This window comes from Homalodisca vitripennis, chromosome 1 (genome assembly GCF_021130785.1).
Source record: "Homalodisca vitripennis isolate AUS2020 chromosome 1, UT_GWSS_2.1, whole genome shotgun sequence".
In the NCBI taxonomy this organism is placed as follows: Eukaryota; Metazoa; Arthropoda; class Insecta; order Hemiptera; family Cicadellidae; genus Homalodisca; species Homalodisca vitripennis.
Window position 1 is genome coordinate 46,963,466 of NC_060207.1, and position 21,141 is coordinate 46,984,606.

General features: G+C 31.6%; 1 protein-coding gene across 1 annotated transcript in view; it reads left to right on the forward strand.

Moving 5' to 3' along the window:
- The first annotated feature begins 2,098 nt into the window (after positions 1 to 2,098).
- The window catches only part of LOC124360715 (inactive dipeptidyl peptidase 10-like), a 247,872-nt gene continuing 228,829 nt past the window's right edge, over positions 2,099 to 21,141 (forward strand). Inside the window, exon 1 of the mRNA XM_046814555.1 lies at positions 2,099 to 2,169. The gene's annotated coding sequence lies outside the window, so the exon portion shown is untranslated. The remainder of the gene's footprint in view (positions 2,170 to 21,141) is intronic.

Sequence of the window (21,141 nt, forward strand, 5' to 3'; positions counted from 1 at the left end):
GAAATATATATATATATATATATATATATATATATATATATATATATATATATATATATAACTCTTTCTGTCTGTATACAAGGTGTTTACGTAATTCTCAGCAATGTATTTTGGTATATTTTCCTTTTGTCAAGACCAAACATGCTATAAATCATTCGTCACAAATTGTTTGTTTATTATATGTATGCATGTATATGTTTTTTTTAGTTTTTATTTTGTTTATTGTTTTTCAGAACCCAGTTAACGTTTAAATTAAGATTTAGCACAATTATTTTTATTGCAGTCCCAAACGAAGAAAATATTTATGATTATATTATCAGATTACGTTTCAAGATGGCGGAAACTGGAAATTCGTAAAGTTTAATACCGTATGAACTAAATAACATTATGAAAATGTTATAAGAAATATAATAAGTTGGTAAACTGAATTCTAAACACACCTAGATCATACAGAGCGGCCATTAAATAACTTATACATTAGTTTTAACTGTTAATTATGCCGCAAACGTGTAATAATGAGAATTTTAACATGGAACATAGTCCTTGCAGCATGTAGCCTTACCATTCGCAAGATATCTCGAGAAAGTGTTTATTAAGAGCCACCCACATCTGTGGTAATTGATTAGAAGTTGAAATTGAAATTTACACACTAATTGTGGAATGTCAGACATTTTGCATAACATGCACAATAATACGTTACCACGAACCGTACATCACGTGCACGGGCGCGCGCGTATGTATTTATCAAGCTGGAGGTTACTTTGAAAGTCTGTTTTAAGTCATAATTAAATAATAATAGATAATTATTGTTCATAGCAATTTGAGTTAGTTTTGTACTCGTATAAACTAAAGTATTTGTGCAATTGTAACAGATTTCTAACATGCCATTAAATAAGTGTACGCTGAGTTAATCTTTCCTTTATTTATCAATGGTAAAACCTCTTTAACAACTGTTAAAAAAAGAGTATCTGAAACTTTCAGCGATCCTAGCTGCTAAAACGGTAAGGTATATCAAAATGGGGTTATTTAAGAAATTTCAAAGTTTAACTTCATATTGAAAATGGATTTTAAGATTTTAACTGCGTAATTGTAATTCGCATAGAAATAAAAGAAATTTCTCAATTTAAAGTTTGCTGTAAAATTAATACGTTCTGAAATCCCAATGGTGGCCACCTTGTGTTGATCACCCTGTATATGGGATAATTGGTTTATTTATAAGGCATAGGTCTAAACGCTATTTGAAGCTACAACAAAATAATAAGAAAAAGTACATGATAGTGATATACCAAAGATAAGGAAAGTCTTCGAATTAATGTATTTCATGTCATTATAAAAGTTGTAGTTCAAATTTGATTAACTACTTCAGTTTATTCGCAATTATTCAATTAGCACTTTCAAACATATACACATTAAACAATATTTTTATGATTTCTCTCATACGATCATAAAATATATATTGAAATATTTTCCTGTAATAAATTTATGATTTACGTGTTCTTAAGTACTAAAGTATTTGATTTAATATTCAATATTAAAATATATATGTAAGCTAATATAATTAAATACTATGTAATGATTTTATTCTATTTGACTACTCTCATAACTGAAATTACGAATCACAAAAATGAATAGCCTACTTTATCGTAGAGCGACAAATGAAATACATTAATGTCATTCTACAAGGAGACTTGGGACTTTGAAACAGATTCTGCTATACCGTGGTATCGAATGGAAAGATTTCTTCATTGCAACTTCAAAGAGCCCTTTTGAAAAGTTCCGACCTACGTCGACCGTGAAGAAACTAAAGTTTTAAATTAATTGGAAGTTCCTGCCGGTTTAAAAATATGAATAAGTAAAATATAGCTTTCACGTCCAAGTTAGATTCAAAGTGTGAACAAGTTTGAAAACCTGGAGAACCTTAAGTAACTACGGAATGCCCAGATAATACGGACTCGTTACTGGAGATGATCTGCAGCTCTGCGTGTAATTAAATAAGGAATAGTTTCAGGAATGGTAATAGGCCGTGGGAGGGGAGGAGTGGCGGAGGAAATGTTTTCAGGCAGGTTGGTACGCCTGCTTCATCGACTTTACCCGTGATGCTCAGCGGGTCAGTGTTGCTTGTGGTACCGTGCGATCTACTCGGGCATGGACCTAACTCCCTGAGACCATGTATGTACATATCACATTCACCACATGCATGCAATATCCTCTTAATTTATATGTAAAGAGTACATTCAAAATTTATATCATAAAGTTTGTAAACATAATTTGTAATTTTTCTAACCAATTAAAACATGCCGCTGTAACAAGCAGCTGACGAAGTATCCATAAAGTAGTGGTAAAGTACCTGTGGTGAACCAGCAGCTGAGAACAAGATCAACATTGATCTATATGACCGCTGCAACAAGTACATCTGCCAGGCCCAGTAGCATTATCGTATCCCATAAACGTCTTATAACAGCCCTGAACTACACTTGACTCTCCTAGCAATATAGGATATTTTTTAAATACTTGTAGGAATACATTTCGAAGATTTAAAGAATTTACTGATTTAATAATGTATTGAAAATAATTCTTTCAAGTAATTTTTATATTCAATAAAAACTGCAAAAAGATTTCAAATTTTGTTGCTGACGTGGTATTTTTAGCTTTATAAACATGACGGTTTAAGAACTATATTCAACTGTACTATATTTAACTTACAGACATTCGGTAGGTCTAAGTCTAATGATTAACCTATACAAGAGCTACATATACAATTCCATTGGACAGTAAAATAATTTCAGTTAAAATATAATACTCAAACCCAGCATTTTTTACAAAAGAGAATTTCTTGTCCTCAGTAAACATTATAGTTCAAAATGTGTGGACCACAAAGACACGTACTTGTATTTTTACACAGTAATACATTTGTTTAGTATTGATCATTTCAAGTACTTTATACATTAAATTGATCCAACTTTGAAAAGAAGGTATTGATAAATTTAAAAAAAATTGAACTGTATCTGGCTAGCTAAATTTATTAATTAATGTATTTAAGTGAGAAAAAGTGCGAGAGATTTTTTTAACAATTCGTAACATGTTCAATATATGTCTAAATGTTGACAAATTTTTAATATCCAAGCAAAAAAGAAATTTTTATTAGATGGTCATAATTTTTGTTAGTGGCTGACTTAACTATTAATTTAGTCACAAAAACACTCACATGTGTTCCGGTTACTAAGATCGGTTTTGGGGTTTTCTAAGGAAGTGCCACGATAATTAATTTTCTAAATGGTAATTAACGAATTTATATAATCATTCTTATTATCTCTTCTTCTAGGACTTTTATTTAAAATACTATTAATATGGTACCAGATCAATTTTAATACTTTTATTTTTTCATAATTAAATGTTTTTTAAATGCTCTTTACTTTAAGATAATGTTGCTGAATGTTCGAAGAACCGGTATTCTTTGAAAATATTAACACATTTTGAAACTAGTAATTGTGTTACAAATTTGTTTATAGTAACGTAAGTTCTTAATTGAAGATGTATTTATTTTATAAATATTCATCGTACCGAAAAAAGTACAAACATAAAGGCAGTTCCGGCCGATATTGTATATTGCAATGCAACGTTTACAATACACTATTAATATTCATAAAACTCATACACTTCACTATTGATTTTGTCAGAACGCTTTGGACAAATAACAATGAGACGAAAATAAAACATAACAAAAATAATGACTGGCATTACAAATATTGAAAACGGAGAGGCAAATGAGCTACAACAAAAGGATTAAGGCAAGCAATTAGCCGCTGTTTGTACAACAGTGTTCGGTTTGTCTCCTGTGATCTCTAGTTTGCAATAAGAGAAAAACTTGTTGGTATAATTTTCCATTCTTTTTGCGATTGCTTCGTTAAATAGTAATAAACTATCAGTATTAATTTCATTTTGATATTGGAAAAATATATTTAAAAATAATGAACAGTTATATATAGAGTTAAGTGCTTATAGAACCTTGTTGGGTAGCACAATATCAACCGAAATATTGATACTGATTTTCCCAGGTCTAGATCAGTTATTGCCTTATTTCAGTTTTAACTTCTATTAAATTAACAAATTCATCAGATATCTGAAATTAAAACATATTACATTAATTTTGACGTGTTTCTAGAATGATAACACTTAACTATAGGCGAGTGTTAATTAATACTCCCTAGCACTACCTAACCCTGGCAGCACAAACCTAAGTCAGGCCTGAACAGAGTAAAATAACTAATTGTATAAAATAATGTAGAAATACATAAGAACTTATGTTGAACAGTACCGAGATTTCGAATGTAACCCTTATGTTTCAAGTTAAAAAAACGTGCTTTATCAAAGTAAAAGTAACAGTCACTATTACTAGATGAACACATAATAAGCATACATGAATGTCATCGCTCTAACAATGCAAATTTTAAATCTAAAAGAAAAACACATTTTAAAAGTTACCATAGATTATAATTACATGTAATATAATCGTAAAAACAATGGCAATACTATTATAAAAAGAATGACAAACAATTTGGGTAACTTATAAATTGTCAATTTTGATCGGTTCAAGTCACATTATTTAAATTTAAATGTACCATCACTATTATTTAAAGCCGAGCAACTTTTATAATATTAAATTATGAAAATAAAGTTAATTTCTGCACAAATTTACTGAGTATTTTATTAGTCTAAATTTGAAAAGGAGACACACAAGATAAACAGATAAGCGGTTTTTTTTAAAAAGCAATTTTTTAACTAATAAGTAAGTATTAGTTACAATTATAAATGAAACCATTAGTTACATAGACAAGTAACGACGAAGATTTTAATTGCAGTGATAGATTTTATGTTAGTTATGATCCTCTAATCCTCTAATCCACTATAAATATTGAATACGTAAGTAAAAATGTGTGCTCAGAAGAATGCTTATTTTAATATTTATATTCAGAAGGAAGCCGTTCTGCGGTCGAATGCATTGCACTCACTGGTGGACAAAATCTGTTGTGGCAAGTTGGTCGATTTTCCTATATCGTGTACGTTTCCATTTAAAACGTTTATCAAAGTTATACTGCATTTAGCGATGATTTGCGAGACCCGTTGTGCCTTACAGAGTGTACATCGTAATTAAATAATATGCGTTCACAACTGCTAGTTTTGAGGTAAAATTATTTTATCTGTTTTTGTAGTAATGTTACAATCATATACGAATAGAATAGAATATGATTTATTTTTGAAAATATTACAATAAACACATTATATACAATGGTATACACAATGTAATAAATCAATAAAGTAACCTAAACAACCAAATGTATACACAATGTACAAACCTAATGAGCAAACTTAAATAAAAATTTAACATTCTTGTAAATAAAATTAAAACAAAAACACTTGTAAATTATAAGAAATATTTTCAAAAATAACTATGGCCTCTAGAGGCAAGTGCCTGTGGAGAGGTTCCTTTTATAACAAAAATCTGTTTTAGCTCAAAGAAAATTTCAACAAAACTTTGATTTTTTTATAAGCTCCTAAAAAAAATTGATTAAAAGTGTGCTGCTGCAGTTACAAAGCAAATGAAAATCCACTTAAATAAATTCAAACTAAAATTTACTGTTACCTTCTTTAATTAACTAGTAATCTATGCAGAGAAGAAAATCTAATTTATCAAAACCCAATAACCACTTCTTTAATGTTTTTGAAAATAACTTTATATTCTCACAACTAATAATGGAAGAAATTATACTAAACATTTTAGGTCCCAAAAAACAATAACTATATGAAAAAAATGCTAAGTTAGGCTTTGGAACTGGTATTGGTTCTTGCTTTCTTAATTTGTTTTTGTAACTATTTTTTAATTCTGGTAAATTGCCACTTTTGACATAAAATATTTTTAAAACTTTATAACAAACATATATTTAAGGGGAAGAATATTTAAATCAACAAAAAGAGGAAAAGATTTCTCCATTCTTCGTTTTCGTTTAATCAACCTAATGAATTTCTTTTGTTGAGTTAGAAGTGGCTTTAGATTTGTTTCTAATATATACGAGTTAAGAATACATTGTTAACATGTTATTTTAGAATAAAAATTATAGATATTTATTACATAATAGATTTTGTATACGTAACAGATTCTTACAGGATAAATATAATAATCACCATGTCTATAACAGAGAGGAGTATACCACACCATGTGTCGCTTCACTGATGCATGTGTTACTGTCACGCCATAAAAATCACAAAATTGTACTCACGTTGTTTACAAATTTATTTATTCTGCGATCTCTCGTTGTCATCATGGTTACCCATAAAAGTAATGTAGAAAGTTCACTAAAGCTCAGCCAAATCCAGCAGAATGACATTCACCATTATCGAACTCTAAGTTGTCAATATATAAATGAAGCAAAATTTTAAGTTTAAAGGTTAGTTCGATCTCAGGATATCGTCTGGAGAGACAGACAGACAAAAATGAAATTGTTCCAGCCACGAATGATAGGCTTCGCTAACGCCAGTTACAACCACAGCTTTTACATCATAGAGAAATTTAAACACGTATACAGAGATTACAGGTAAAATTCTCCTTTCGTTTCTATGCTTGGTGTTGTTTTACATCTTAAATGTTTTACAACTTGCTTTGTTGTATGGATTCTTTAATACTTTTCTGAATAAACGATCATTAAATAAATATTTGAGTCATTTTCTATTGTTAAATTGTACTCAGTACTAAATCGTAATCAGTACTATACGATATATACATATTTGATTAAAAACTAATACATTGCCGAAGTATGAAAATGGATGGCAATTTATTCCTTCAACTATTCTCTTGGAATGTCTGCATTCCGAGGTCAAGGTTGATTGTTTAAAATTGATGAAGGCGGGCCCTACTACGAGCTCGGTCTGTGCGTTCCGCTCGCCTGCTTGATCGCATTCTATCAAACACTGCTATCAGCTGACTCTCAGACTTACCTGACTCGGTATTTATTCCCTACACACAATCACAAACTTGGTCTCATTTACAAACCTACTGTTACCATCACTACATACGAGTATACTTCGATTTAACTGAATACATTCGCCTAACCATATAAATAAAATATATTTACGTCACTAGTTAAATTTTATAAAATAAATCAAATGACACTTTCAGATTATTTTTATGAATGTGAAAGTAATGAATTTTGCATATCTTCATTGTACATCTACAAAATATATTTCGAAGAATGCATAAGAAATTATTCATAATTAGTACAAAAACCTGTATTATTGGTAAAACATAATGCACATAATGTCTATCACCCAGATGATCTGAAGTTTCAAGTATACAAGTACTAAAATACGTCCTAGTGCGTGAATGTGTTATATAAATATAAGCTGATAAGAATTAATAATATTACTAAACTATGTGTTACTCACGGCTTTGCACGCCACGTCAAAATCCAATTCCCGTGGCCTATTTAGTAGAAACACTTATTATTTTATAATCCTATGATATTTTTCAAACGTAAGTAGCCATACGAGTACATGTTATGTATTATTACAGCATTAATGATTAAGACGGATCAGTGCTACAGAGAAATTGTACAGACTGAGAAATATTAGCGTAAACTTTATATTTCCTCAAACTTAAATGTGAATACAACATTTCGGCCTTCTTGATAAACTTCAAATGAAAGTGTCAACTTTTAGCCATTTAAGTTTGGATTATGAAAAATAAATATTATTAGTATCTTTCCAAATCCTAAATTACTCCCAGAAATTTCTTCAATCTTCCTCTCTATATAATTCTTCCCACGGACTTCAACGAATATAAAAAGAAATTAACCAACACTAATTAAGTAACACGTTTAGCAATTCATTGTTATATATATAAGATAAACAATAAATATTCTTTTTTGTTATTGAAGATAGATGGTTTGAAAGTATAACATTTTTAGCACATAACGATGTAAAATGCTCAAAGTCGTACTATCCATTCACATTAAATATATTAACTGTTTAATTATATATACATAAGTATATAGTCTTTAATATATGTAGGCTATAATGTAAAACATATTAATTTGATTACATATGTATGATCATACAAGTTATTATTACAAATTTTAACTCATCAATAAATACATTTTTTAATTACAGAAAACAAAATACTTAGACGGTTTCGGCATTGTTTCAGAGGTATTCAATAATTGAAGTAATTTACAACATTTGGGATTGGTTAAGGGTTCATGGTACTACGTAATTAGTTCCCGAACTACAGTCCGAAACAAAACACTACTTCTTATGTAAACTAAAAAACCTTAATTTCAAATTATTGTATTTGGGTTTCACGCATAGTCATTGCCTATAATGTTCGCCTTTGCACAACTCATCAACATAAATGTTATTTTATTATGGAAATTCCAGGAATTAGACAAATGTTAAGAAAAAGAAAACGTTCTTGGGGCCTCAGAGTAAAGAACATTTATAATTCGAAGTTTTATATAATTTTGTTGAGAAGGCTTTGTAATTTGTTTTATAATTTCATCCTTTACGATACTCACACGGTGAAGCTATTTTTATTTTTCTAAACTTATTCAAGTTTGTGTACTTTTTAAATATCCGTTTATCGTATTTTTTGAATCGAGTTTTCACTTAAAAGATTATTTCATAAAACTGCAATATAAAACTTATAACGCTGTAGGATAATATTATTTTAACACTTATGTTTTATAACGTTAAATTAGAGATATAAATGTATAGCTATGTTCTATATTTAGTCTTTATAGATACTCAAAATAGCGAAGCATTTTGATTGGTGGTATTATGCAAAAAAGGGAACATGCTAATGCGAGAACATTATCTTCAGCATTTTAAACAAATCCCGTTAAAATGAGCGACGATTGTTCTTGAAAGAAACGAGCACTATTATTAATGGGGTGGATGAAAATACTCCTCTGTTTTTATTCAAATATAAACGCACTGCATTAGCAACAATTGAATCTTCCTCGCAAAGCAAAGACATTTTCTTTTCTTTTGTATCTCTCACCTTAGTGGTCAATCTATTTTTTTCTTCTCTCTTAAAATGGATTTCCTTCAAAATGTATCGTCATTATTAAGAACCCGAGAGGTCCTACTTAAAATCGTTTGTCTGTCTGTGCGAGAACTCTTGATAGAGAGGTCTCTGGGACTTTAAACGTGGTACATAGATTCATCTTGGTCCAAGGATGAATTATATTTCGTTTTGGGATCAAAAGCGCAAAGGACAGCAGATAAGTAATTCTGTTAAGAAATGTAGTGAAGACTAGATTCCTGTCGGATCGTTTGATACTCCATTCTGTTAGTTTACTGTAATGTTAAAAGTGAATATAAATTTAACCGTATGCACAAGTATTCAACGCCTTCGACGCAGTATACATGATACAATACTAACAATTTTATAGACAACAAAGTCTTCTGGTCATAGTTTATAGCTACCTCATAGAAGGTTGGCTCTGTATAGCTTCCACTCCGTAGGAATATCACGACAGGTGGTTCTTATGGCTTGATCCTGGGATCAGTCGTATTGAAAAGTTGTTTAAAACGGGATGGATATATCATAGAACACTATTAAATACCCCTTCTTGAGGTACACGGATGGTATTAATACCAATTTTATCGCATGAAGTAATCCCAAATCATAATTTGTGGGCCATATTTATTTCATATTTGGTCCATGACCGAGGTGTCTAAGACGTCGGACTGCCGATCTGAATTAGATATAGTGCAGGCTTAAATCCTGTATGTGGCCATAGCATTTTTTATCATTACCATTGGCCTTATACTGAAACTACTCTTCATTCCCGTAATTCTCCTTGATAAGATACTCGCGAGCTGAAAAGGAAATCGGTCTCTCCTTAAGAAATATATATTTCTAGTTTAGCAGACAAGACATGAGATTCACTGCTCTTAGAACTGTTTAAGGAAAACATACCCTGACCACTTTCGAGGAAACGATGGCTGCTCTATGTCCTTCACGCACATGTAGGTGAACGCGCTGCGGCAAGAAAGCAAGGGGGTATAGGAGGCTTCAGATAGCTCATGCCCACTGGACAGTAGTCCTTGTGGCTTTAAGTGCTACTTCCTTTGATTTGCTCGCTCTCGAGAGGGAGTGTCTCACCGGTCCAAATCCTGAGTACGCTATAGAGCAGTATTGAGCGCGAACGATGGCAGCAAGTTGAGAGGTGTTTGAGATTGGCTCTTGGTTTATGGAGATGTACGAGAGTGGGTGGAGCGCTGATGGTGCATTATCACTTTCCCCATCGGTAAAAATAGCTTGAATACTATCATTATTAAATCAGTTGTGGTAGATTTTATAATACTTTGCTACGCTAGAAAGGTTACAAACGGATATGTATTTTATTTTCGAGAGAAAATATATTAACAATTAATTCTACTTGATATACACAATATCATTAAATTAATGAGAGTCGCTAAATGATTGATGACTTAATACATTGTGAAAATAGGACAATCAAAGAAAGTTCAAATATCTATAAAGATCTATATAGTTCCCTAAGGATAAAAAAAGACTATATAATGATTCCCGGTACGACTTAACTCATGATAAACTTTTCACTGTGACATTGTTTTAGTTTCATTCCTTTTTGGTTTATCTATTGTAGGGTAAATGAGTGTGGGAAAATTTCCAAACTTTGTTTCACGTCGTGGTTAATAAATCAAATTTTATTGGCTTATTAATTGATTTTATAAAACGTATATTAATCCCCTGTGTAATATAATGATTTCCTACACCCAGACTAATATAATTATAAGGAGACAGTAAGGAGTGATTACCCGAAACAACATTTTCAAATTAATGTATCTCTAAACTTAGCAGGTCAACGTGTTGAAGAAAACAAACATCTAAATTAGCGTAGTGAATCATTGTTTGATGGGCGTAAGGTGATCCCTTGCGAAGGTTGATTGGAAACTTGTTTTTGTCCCCCTGTCAACATGAGACGGATCAAAGTTTGGAATTTCAAACTCTCTTACAACAAGTATGTGCCAATTTTCCAAACGGTATAGGTGGTGGTGTTTCTTAGGAATAGTAGCTATTAAGCTTAAAGTATCCTATGAAAAGTGATAATAAGATTATTCAAATATATAGATTTTCTCAATTCTTTACATTTACCATTGTTTAACTAATAAAATATTACGCTTTATGATTAATGTCCCAAATAAGTTAAATTAAATTGAAAGAAAATATGTAACAACTGAGCTGTCATAAAATTTTGAAAAACTGTAAAATATGAATTATTTTATCTCTAAAATATAAATAACATCTCAAAACAATCATGTACTTCAAAAAATACTTGCTTATGAGATTTTACAATTCCACGTCAGGCTGTACAAGTCAAAATGCTTTGGTAGCTTTAAAACTAATATAAATTCTAAAATAATATGATATCTAAAAGGATAAATCTAAATATTTTAACAATTTTGTAGGAAAGTTTGTATGTATTTCGGGTGAAGGTTTTTGAAATAAATTTCTTATGTTCTAAAGAATATAACAGTTAGTTCAAAATCGTGAACAAGTATAACGTGGAAGGCATTCTCTTATACATTTAGCCGAGTTTTGAGTTATTTTGTGAGTTTTGAATGCTCTGCTCTCACAAGGACAGGAGTGTCAGTTTAAAACTGATTGGCTGTTATCTCTAAACTGTGGAGTTTGTCAAAATCTTCCCACAATTTTGCCTGTAGAATCGAAATTTCGCATGAACGCTGTTCATTGGTTGGGTGTTAACAAAGATTTCCTCCTGTGGGCATGGAAAAATTTAATTTCCCCCTGTTTTCTGTATGTTCGTCCGCACGATATCTTTAAAACGAACTGACCAAATTGTGCGTATAGGCTTATTTCCATTTTCCAGGAAATAGCAGAATGGATTTTTTAAACAAACTAAGTATACTCTCAGAGTTCTTAACGTGTGACGTATTATCAAATGTAGCCCAACACTCCTAGCATAACCTTATGGTGAATTGGTGTGTAGAATTTAATGAACATGTATCATGTGGCAAGATATTTCGAGAAAGGTTTCATCTCTAGACAAGAATGAACTTTGTAATGTCCAACCGTGAAATTTCGCTAAGCGTCGTTGGAATCTGTTACTCAATAGGCTACACAGTTTCTCATTTGTTTGCCGGGAGATATTGTGGTATTAATATTTTTGTCTGCCAACAATAAAATGAGCTATATACTTCAAATTTTGCATTGAACCTCATCGAAGCCTGTTATGCGCCACGTGGTTTAGAGTCCTCCTACCTTGTTTCTAGAGTTCAACAATGGTGCATGAGTGGCGGCGGCAACGATCGTCTGAAAACAGGTTATTACTCTGATCGGCATCGTTGAGACAATTTGTAATGTAGGGGCAACAATCCTTAAGGATAAATTACAATCCTTGATATGGGGTTCAACTCTTAAGGAGCTTCCATAATTAAGAAGGAGCTTCAATCACGAAGGAGCTACAATCCTTTCGAAGGAGAAAATAAGTAGCTGACGGGATGAGCATGATTGCCATAAAATCAAAAGTCTCTAATCTGTTTTAGGAATACACAGACTCTCATGCTGATCCAAAGTTGGGCACATATGAATAATCCTGTATGAGTAATCCATGTACTCGTATGTTTGTTAGTTCATTAAATATTACCTAACAATACCCAACTCCTTGTCAGCGTTGTCATAGTTGAATTCTGCTAGGATTTGTCATACATCATATTCAACAGGGAACACCTTTCTCACTCACACATTGGTGAGGTTTCGTCTTTCATGTTACGTTCCTTTATTTCGTACTTCAAATGTGGTCTACTAATGGACAACTATTTTGTTTAGAACGACATGTGTTTGTTGATTTGTTAGTTCATTGATGTGTCAAGAACTAAACAACTCAAGAGGATGATAGCCAAACAATCTTAACCAAACGTATAATAATTTAAGGATTAGTATGTTATAAGAACTTTGATAACAACTCAATATATATGATACAGTTAAGTTGCATTTCTTAATTTATTATGGGATATATTTTTCATCCAAGGAATATTTTAATTAAATTGAAAATATCTATGAATTATTCAATATAAATATTTTTCTTGAGAAAGAACGGGGATAACTCTTAATGTCATGTATTAAATGAATTTTATTACACTATAGGAATCAAACTGCATGTATTTAAATGTTAGCTCTCACATTTATAATTAACAACACATAACACTGTAAAACGATCAAAACTATTTCTCCGTAGTCTGAAGACCGGCCTCATGGCAAAATATTTTTTTCTGTGACACAGAATACTGGCCTGTTTGTTTGTATCTTTTTTAAATAACGATACACCTCTGGAGAAAGGTAAATTTGTCAATTTTTCAATTGATTTTGATTGTCTGATCGCTTAACGCAATTTTTAACTAAGGTCAGTTCTAGGACACAAGTTTTGATTGTTCACCACAACTGTACACTCAATGAGAAAACTTTAAAAAATATAAATTTTTGTTTAAAATTAAAGATTTACGAAGAACAAAAATGTCTAGTAGCTTTTTATAACACATTTTTCCACGCGATCTTCTCAAATGTCATCTCGAAACAGTTTTTTCCGACCACTTTGCTGAATCTAAATCCTCCTGCTAAGTGTCCTCATTTAATGTTGTACTCATCTTGTCAGCAGCAACAAAAATGAACCACATTTCCTTCATTTTCGAATGACGTATTCTAAATAAATTCTTATTTCTAATTCTGTTTGACCCATTTTCGATAAGTTGTATTATTGGTAGCTTTGTTAAATTGTTGTTTATGTCATTGATTTCACGGAGAAAGATTTATATTTGATAGAGATTTGTTAGATTTTGTGTTATATCGGCAATTGTCTTCACTATGAAAAATTAAATAAATATATTACGTGTATTATAAGACCGGTCACAGAAATAGCCCCTGTGTGATTTTATTCGTTGTTTTCAGTGTTCTAGCGAGTCAATCAGAAACCGCACACTAGTGTATCAGTCAATCAGAAACCGCACAGAATCTGTCTAGTGTCTGTTGCAGATCACAGACGCCACACATAGCCTAAATATTGTTGTTGGTTCATTAAGTCTAGCTATCGAGTCTCTAGCTATGTCTCATTGACTATGTTTGCTGCACATATAAATAAAAGGCCGATAAATAAAGCAAATGGCTTAAAAATAATTTGTGTGATTGACGGATTGAAAATATTTTAGCCATGTTATTTACATACTAGTGAAAGACGTGATAGATTGTAACATTAGGCGCTTGACACGTTCAGTACATGCACGACACTTATTGCTTTCCCTGATCCTGACAAGCTGATTTTCAGGGATTTTGTCACAACTATGAGTAGATAAGTCGCTACTAAAAATCGTGAATGTTTTTATTTTAAATAAAAAAAAAACTATTACGATATAAAAGGAGGTGATATATGTTATATATAACTTTAATTTGCATATTTCAATTAATTATTTGATAATTAAATAATCAAGTTTTTAGTAAAGAAAACACCTAAACACGATCAAATTTGTAAATAATTCGATATTCGTAGATTTTCAAGATTTTATATATGATGGTACTAATATACACCTCAATTGCTGAATGTTTGTGCTACAGCTATTATTATAGGTACAATATTTACAAGACACCATTTCCTCTGTAAATGGAATACAACTTCCTATACATTGCGTCTACCCCTTTACATTTTGGGTCTGTACCTTTTGTACAAGAATTTGAAAATTTTCCATTACATTTAATCCTAAAATGACCTTGACGGTTGCACTCGGATTTTAAGGATATTTATTTTCGGGTAAGGTTGGGGGGTAGAGGATGCCTTCCCTCAAGATCCCACAATTAGGGACAGCGGGCCATGTCAGTTATGTCACCTTGAGGGAAGGGAAGACCAGCTCCGGCACAGCCGCGCAGTGAAAGCGGACTGGGAATAGCACTCCCTTACGTCGACGCTAGCAACAGTCTTTAACATTAAGGGAGCTCTAATCACTCCAATAGTCATCGTCCACAGTAGGCTAGACCTATCGATCTACCCTTCTACCTCAATGTTCGACATTTGCGGTTAGTGATCTACCGGTCCTAGTTATCACAGACCCAAATAATACATTGGGTTTTGTATCACAGAGTAGATTCAACTGGAAGTTATAAACCATTCAGAAGTGAACCTTTCTGGGGAGTATCTAGACCTTATTCATTTGTGTCTACATCTTACATTTTGTGTCTAAATATTACACCTTGTGTCTATACGTTTTCGCCTTAAATACTTGAATTCACGTTTTATATCCGTGTACACCTTACACCCTCGTGTCTACTCTTTATAAGCCATAACATTATTTTGAGCCATCAGGGCACAAAGGATACTGACATTCAGGGCTACTATGAAAGCACGAACTATATTGGAAAAGTTCTTCTAGAAGTTTTTCATTATTTATTAATAACGTCTTCCCTGGTTATGTGCTGTTATCTTTATATAGCAGAGCTCGTTATAATGACGTGTCTAACATGATCGGAATTTAATCTAATATTCTTTTATGTTCGTAACCAGTGTTACGAACATAATCTAAACTGATTATGTTTATCTAATCTGATCTAAACCCGTTTTGCCGTTCATACGTGTTAATATCATTAATTTCTGATTTCTGTAAAAGCCAACATTTAGAAAAAAGTTTTTTTATATATTCATCTTTAAAATAAATTAAGAAAGGTCTGAAAGAAAATATAAAATTCACATATTATGTTATTACCTCCAAATTACTTAAATTATTAAATTGGAATTATTTTTCCTTCATGGATAAGTTAAAAGTGATATTTCAAAGATTTATTTGATTCATATACTGCAACACAACTTTTTTTGAACAAAATGCTTGATTAAGTTTTAAATATCTACTCTTTCTTAACATTCGTTTGGTAATAGCTCCAACTTCTACATACTTAAGGCAGTAATAGTAATGCGTGTTATCTGCAATACCTGTACACTCGTTACCTAACGAATACACTGGTACCCACGTTGTGAGAGGTAAACACATTTCAAGTTGGTTAAAATAATAATTTTCTTCAGAAAATGTACTAACTTCCAATGAAAATAATTTTTTATTTTTGTAAACATAAAATATTATAGAAAAACTTTTTCTTAAACTGTATAAATACTATATAGTGTCTTTCCATTCTGATATCTATTGGCTGAAGATCACGACTGCTGGATGTGAAGAGTTCTGACAATAATTTACGTTTGTCTTTTAATGTTTGCGTAATTGCTAAATGTTAGACGGTACATGTGATGGACATTTTCCAAGGGTCAATAACTCTAATTACGAACTTGATGGGAATATAGTGTTTTGTAACATCAATAAATTGACAGATTCGGTTATTTACAATATTTTTTGTTAAGTTTAAAGGTTACGTAATAAAAAAAACCTTGTGAGTAGATTTTTGTTTCATAGTAAAATACTCCCCAAAACATTTTACTTGCAAAAGATAAGTTAGCCAATTTGAGTACCTTGAATAAAAGAAAACATTGAAAATTAAAAAAATACTAGTAATTGTAAACTGTGAATTTTGAATCCGACATCTTGATGGCAGCTGAAGGTGTGTGTAATGCTCGTGGCTTATTGTGTGCAATTTAGTGAACTTTACAGCACAATTTCACTGAAATAATTGGAACGGACCTTGAGTTTGCGTCGTAAACGTGTGAACAACTTCAGCATATTTTTTCGAAAATTTAATTTTATCAATTAGACTGGCAAATCTAGTATTAAAAACATTTAGTAATACAACAGTTTTGAATTAAACTAAAACAACAATTATTCACGGCTTTCCCAATGTAAAAACTTTTAACATAACTTTTCATATCCTTAACACTTCCGTACTAAATCGTAGAAATTAGTTTCGTTTTAAATGACACTACAAACATTGTTTAGTAATAAAACAACAAGCCACTAAACACCAATAAACTAAAACTTAACAAAGATTTAAATATCATAATAATTATACTAATATCTGTATCTCTATACATTTTTTAAGGCAGATCCCATTTTTAGCCTTATTCTACTAGTTCTCAAAGGTAACATCAAATATCGCATTTAAGGACGCGAGTCGGTACAGTACAAGGTTAAAAGTACTGATAAAATTACAACGGCCGTAGACAGGATATGACCTTCCACTATCTCTAATTAGGCCCCAAAATCCGACGCTTGGACCTCTCGGCAACAAGCACTCTCTAATCCTTTTTTAATTCACTGAAAAATCTTTCAACATGAAAGATAGTGGCAGTCCGAGTATTTAACTGACAGTGTAACAAAGCACGCTATACCTGTGAGGGGCAATGTCGATTCAAACCAGCTAAGCAATAAAAATTTTGTAACACAAATTATTAGTACAGTTAACTGTTACTTAATTATTGTACTCGTTCTTATTTCAATGATTAGGCTTGAGAAGCACAACGTAAGCATAATTTTGTAGTTCTAAACCGAGGCTATTAGAAGACACGTTCTTTCTTTACAGATTACAAGACCTTTGGCGACCAAGTCACATGATAACGGATTAGAGTTAACTCAGGTTTATGGCTTTATGCCATCCCTAAATTACTACAGGAAGGGTCGTGGATTTATGGGCTTGCTGCCGAGCTTAGTCTTAATGTTACAATCTTTCATTCGGAAACCCTCCCATAAAATTTATGTTGCAGAGCATCCATCAACTGCCGTTACACGCGCGGTTTATTGTGCAGATTTTCATGACTTAACAACAGTGAATGAATATTTAGCCACCACCTTGGCTTATGTGCTATTTGACATACCTGAGAGTAAAAGAGTAATACATCTTCATTACGCCTATTCATTACCAAGTCCTCCTCGGTGTTAGAAATTCTATGAATTTTCCAGCTCCAAGTCGTAAGGACACGAGACACGTTTTTACTGGATTACTTATTTCTACTATTAACCAACTACTATCAGCTAATTATGTGTTACTATACTGTTTAAATTAGTGTTTGTAATCACATAGCTAACTGTATGAAACTTGTTTCATTTCATAGCAGTAAAACTTTCATCATAACATTTTACTATAAAGTTGAATTTGCTTGAATTGAAAAGTTGAACATTTAAAATATTTATAAGTAAACGGTTAAATAGTGAGATGCGCAGTATAATAAATTAGTGTCTGAAAACTAAGTCATGAATTAAATTTTTGTGATTTTAACAATAAATTTAATTATAAATTATGTATTAAGTGCTGTTAAATTCTGAGAAATATGGGACATAACAAAAGTATTTGAATGAAAAGTAAGTCATGAATTTGAAATTTAAAACATGTTGTAATAACCCACAAGACCAATGTAAAGTAACCCAAAAGAACTCCGCGAGAAAGCCATGAGCTGTGTAAAATTTGTATGTAGTTACACAGACTAATACACACTGGGAAAATCACATATATTACACGTTATTGCATTTGGGATATTCTACATTTATTATTTTTTACAATATATTTTAAATGCCCTTTTACGAATATATTCAAATACTTTCTTTATGTCCCATATTTCTCAGAATTTAACAGCACTTAATACATAATTTATAATTAAATTTATTGTTAAAATCACAAAAATTTAATTCGTTCGTATCTTTGATTGTTTTTTGATTGAAAATGTAGCGAAGAAGCAATTAGGATAGAATTAACTTTATTTCTTATTCGTCAAACATTGCCAAATTGAATTTGTTCACATCTTTGATTTTATTCTGATTATTACAATTGTTTTAAAATAGTATGCGTAAAGCAAGTAATACGCTGAAATTAGAGTAAAAATTCCATCGTATTATTTTACTATAAACTTGAATTTACCAAACGTTTAAAATATTGATAAGCGCAAATAGTGAGAAGCGCAGTATAGTAAATTAGTCTTAAAAGTAAGTCATGAATTTGAAATTTACAACTTATTGTAAAAACCCAAATTTTTAGTCATGATTTCTATCTAAGAATAAATACCGAAAAGAACCAGTTTGCATTGTGTAAGCACACAACCTGGTTTTTCTTGAAATCGTTAGCAAAATTTTCCCTTAGAAAGTAATTAGAAGTTATGGTGGAGGTCGATTGCAGCGCTGGCGTTCAATTTCTTTCTTAGAAAAATTACTCTATTTATTTGAAAAAAAGTAAGATTGTTCAGCGGAAGCTAGCTCTCAGCTCCTTCACCATATGTATTCACTTCTATCCAGATCGAATGTTTTTACTTATGCAAATATATCTTCCCCTCCATATTACAATAATTAATAGTGGTTTCTACATCATAACTGTCAAAAAGTAAGAGAATTGAAAACGTACCACTAAAACAAAACACAGTTTATAGTAAATATTAAAACGACCATTATATTATTAATTATATAACACGGAGCAGTCGTGTTATATCCTTTTTTAAAGTTACGTTATGTGCTGTTTCATACTCTACCTGTAACAGTCTGCAATTAGAAAATGTTAAAGGTGCAAGGTCCTTATGCTTATCATTAACACGCGGAGATTTGCTGTTATCGCACTGAGTTTGGAAACATTACTGGGTATAATTATCTTAGATCTCAGGGGTACGATGGCCCTCGTTGAGACGCGGTACGTCTAATAACGCTTTCACCGTGGGGGAACGTTAAGAGAGCTGAGTAGCCAGCATTTGAGAGATCGCAGTGAACCTCCGACTACATGTTTCAGTGATATTCACTCCTCCGAATCTGAAAACCAGTTTCCACCGAAAGAAAAAGACCTGAACCTAAAAGTTAAGAAAGATAAGAACGGAACCTTTACTTATAACATCTAGAATTTTCTAAAAACGATCCACAACGGGATGAGCTGTAGCTAAGATCAGGAAGAAGGCTCAGAACATCTTCCGGCCAACAAAATAAAAGAGGCAGACGCCATGAACGTAAGTTAAATTTATCGATTTTCCAACTATATTCAATTTTATTTTCTTGACTATTGAATAGTCAAATATATACGAGGCAGTAAAATACGGATAGATTCAGTTCGGACAATATTTCAACACAAACTAAGAAAGTACACAACATAATACCTAAGTGTAAAATCGTTACGTATAATGTTTAAGTTAAGAACTTTCTTGTATATATCTTGGATGGAATTGTTACACCTTTGAACAGTGTATAAACTTAATGTTTTTACAGAGGTCACTCATAAATACTGGGGTTACGGTCATTTGCCTTGTACAGGACCAAGTTTTATATCCCTGATAGTAATATCACGTCATGTCATCGTATCTAAATGTGCCACATATAAATCTTAAATAGTGGAGTCATAAAGACATAAGTCGCAACAAAGAGACGACGTATCTTGAAGGCTTGAAATTAGCCATGAAAATAAAGTAAAACCCCACCAATCTTTACAATTACACGAAGTATATCTGCACTGATTGTGGTAACTTGTGGACCCCTTCATGGTGGACCTTATTGCTCCAATATTTTCCTTCACATTCCACCACTAATAATGATTTTTATGAGAATCCAATTCCTCGCGCCTATTAGGCTGAAAGGTTACTGCTCCCTAACGTCAATAAACTGATACAAAATAATAGCCTATCAAAAGATCTGACAAAAAGTGGGTGACAAAAGCCTTATCAATCAATCCAACAAGGTAACTTGATCACACTTGTTACTATTATCACATGGTAAAATGTCTTATGATAAAACTCATGTTTCTTACAAATTGGTTTATTTTTCGATTTTCTCGTTTCCTTATCTCCATAACATAAATGTAAAAAGGTTAGAATATATTATTTTACAATTAATTTTGACCACAAAATCGGTATTTCTTGCTTTGTATGAAGTCTCTTAAATCACTGTTAACATTCTTTTAAGAGCCATCGCACGAACAGACAGACAACGAAATGATCAAAAAAAGGCGCTACCGGGTCCTAAATAACATATTACTCCTTTTTGTTATCAGTTCGAATTATTTTTTGCTAAGTGAATTCTAACCAAAACACTTATAGCCTAATATTACAAGACGTAGTATAACATTTATGAAATTTGTACCATTTTTTTGAATTTTGCGAGAAAGACAGAACTAAGTAAACTTTTTATGTAGTTACACAGACTAATACATGGGCGCAATTTCATAAT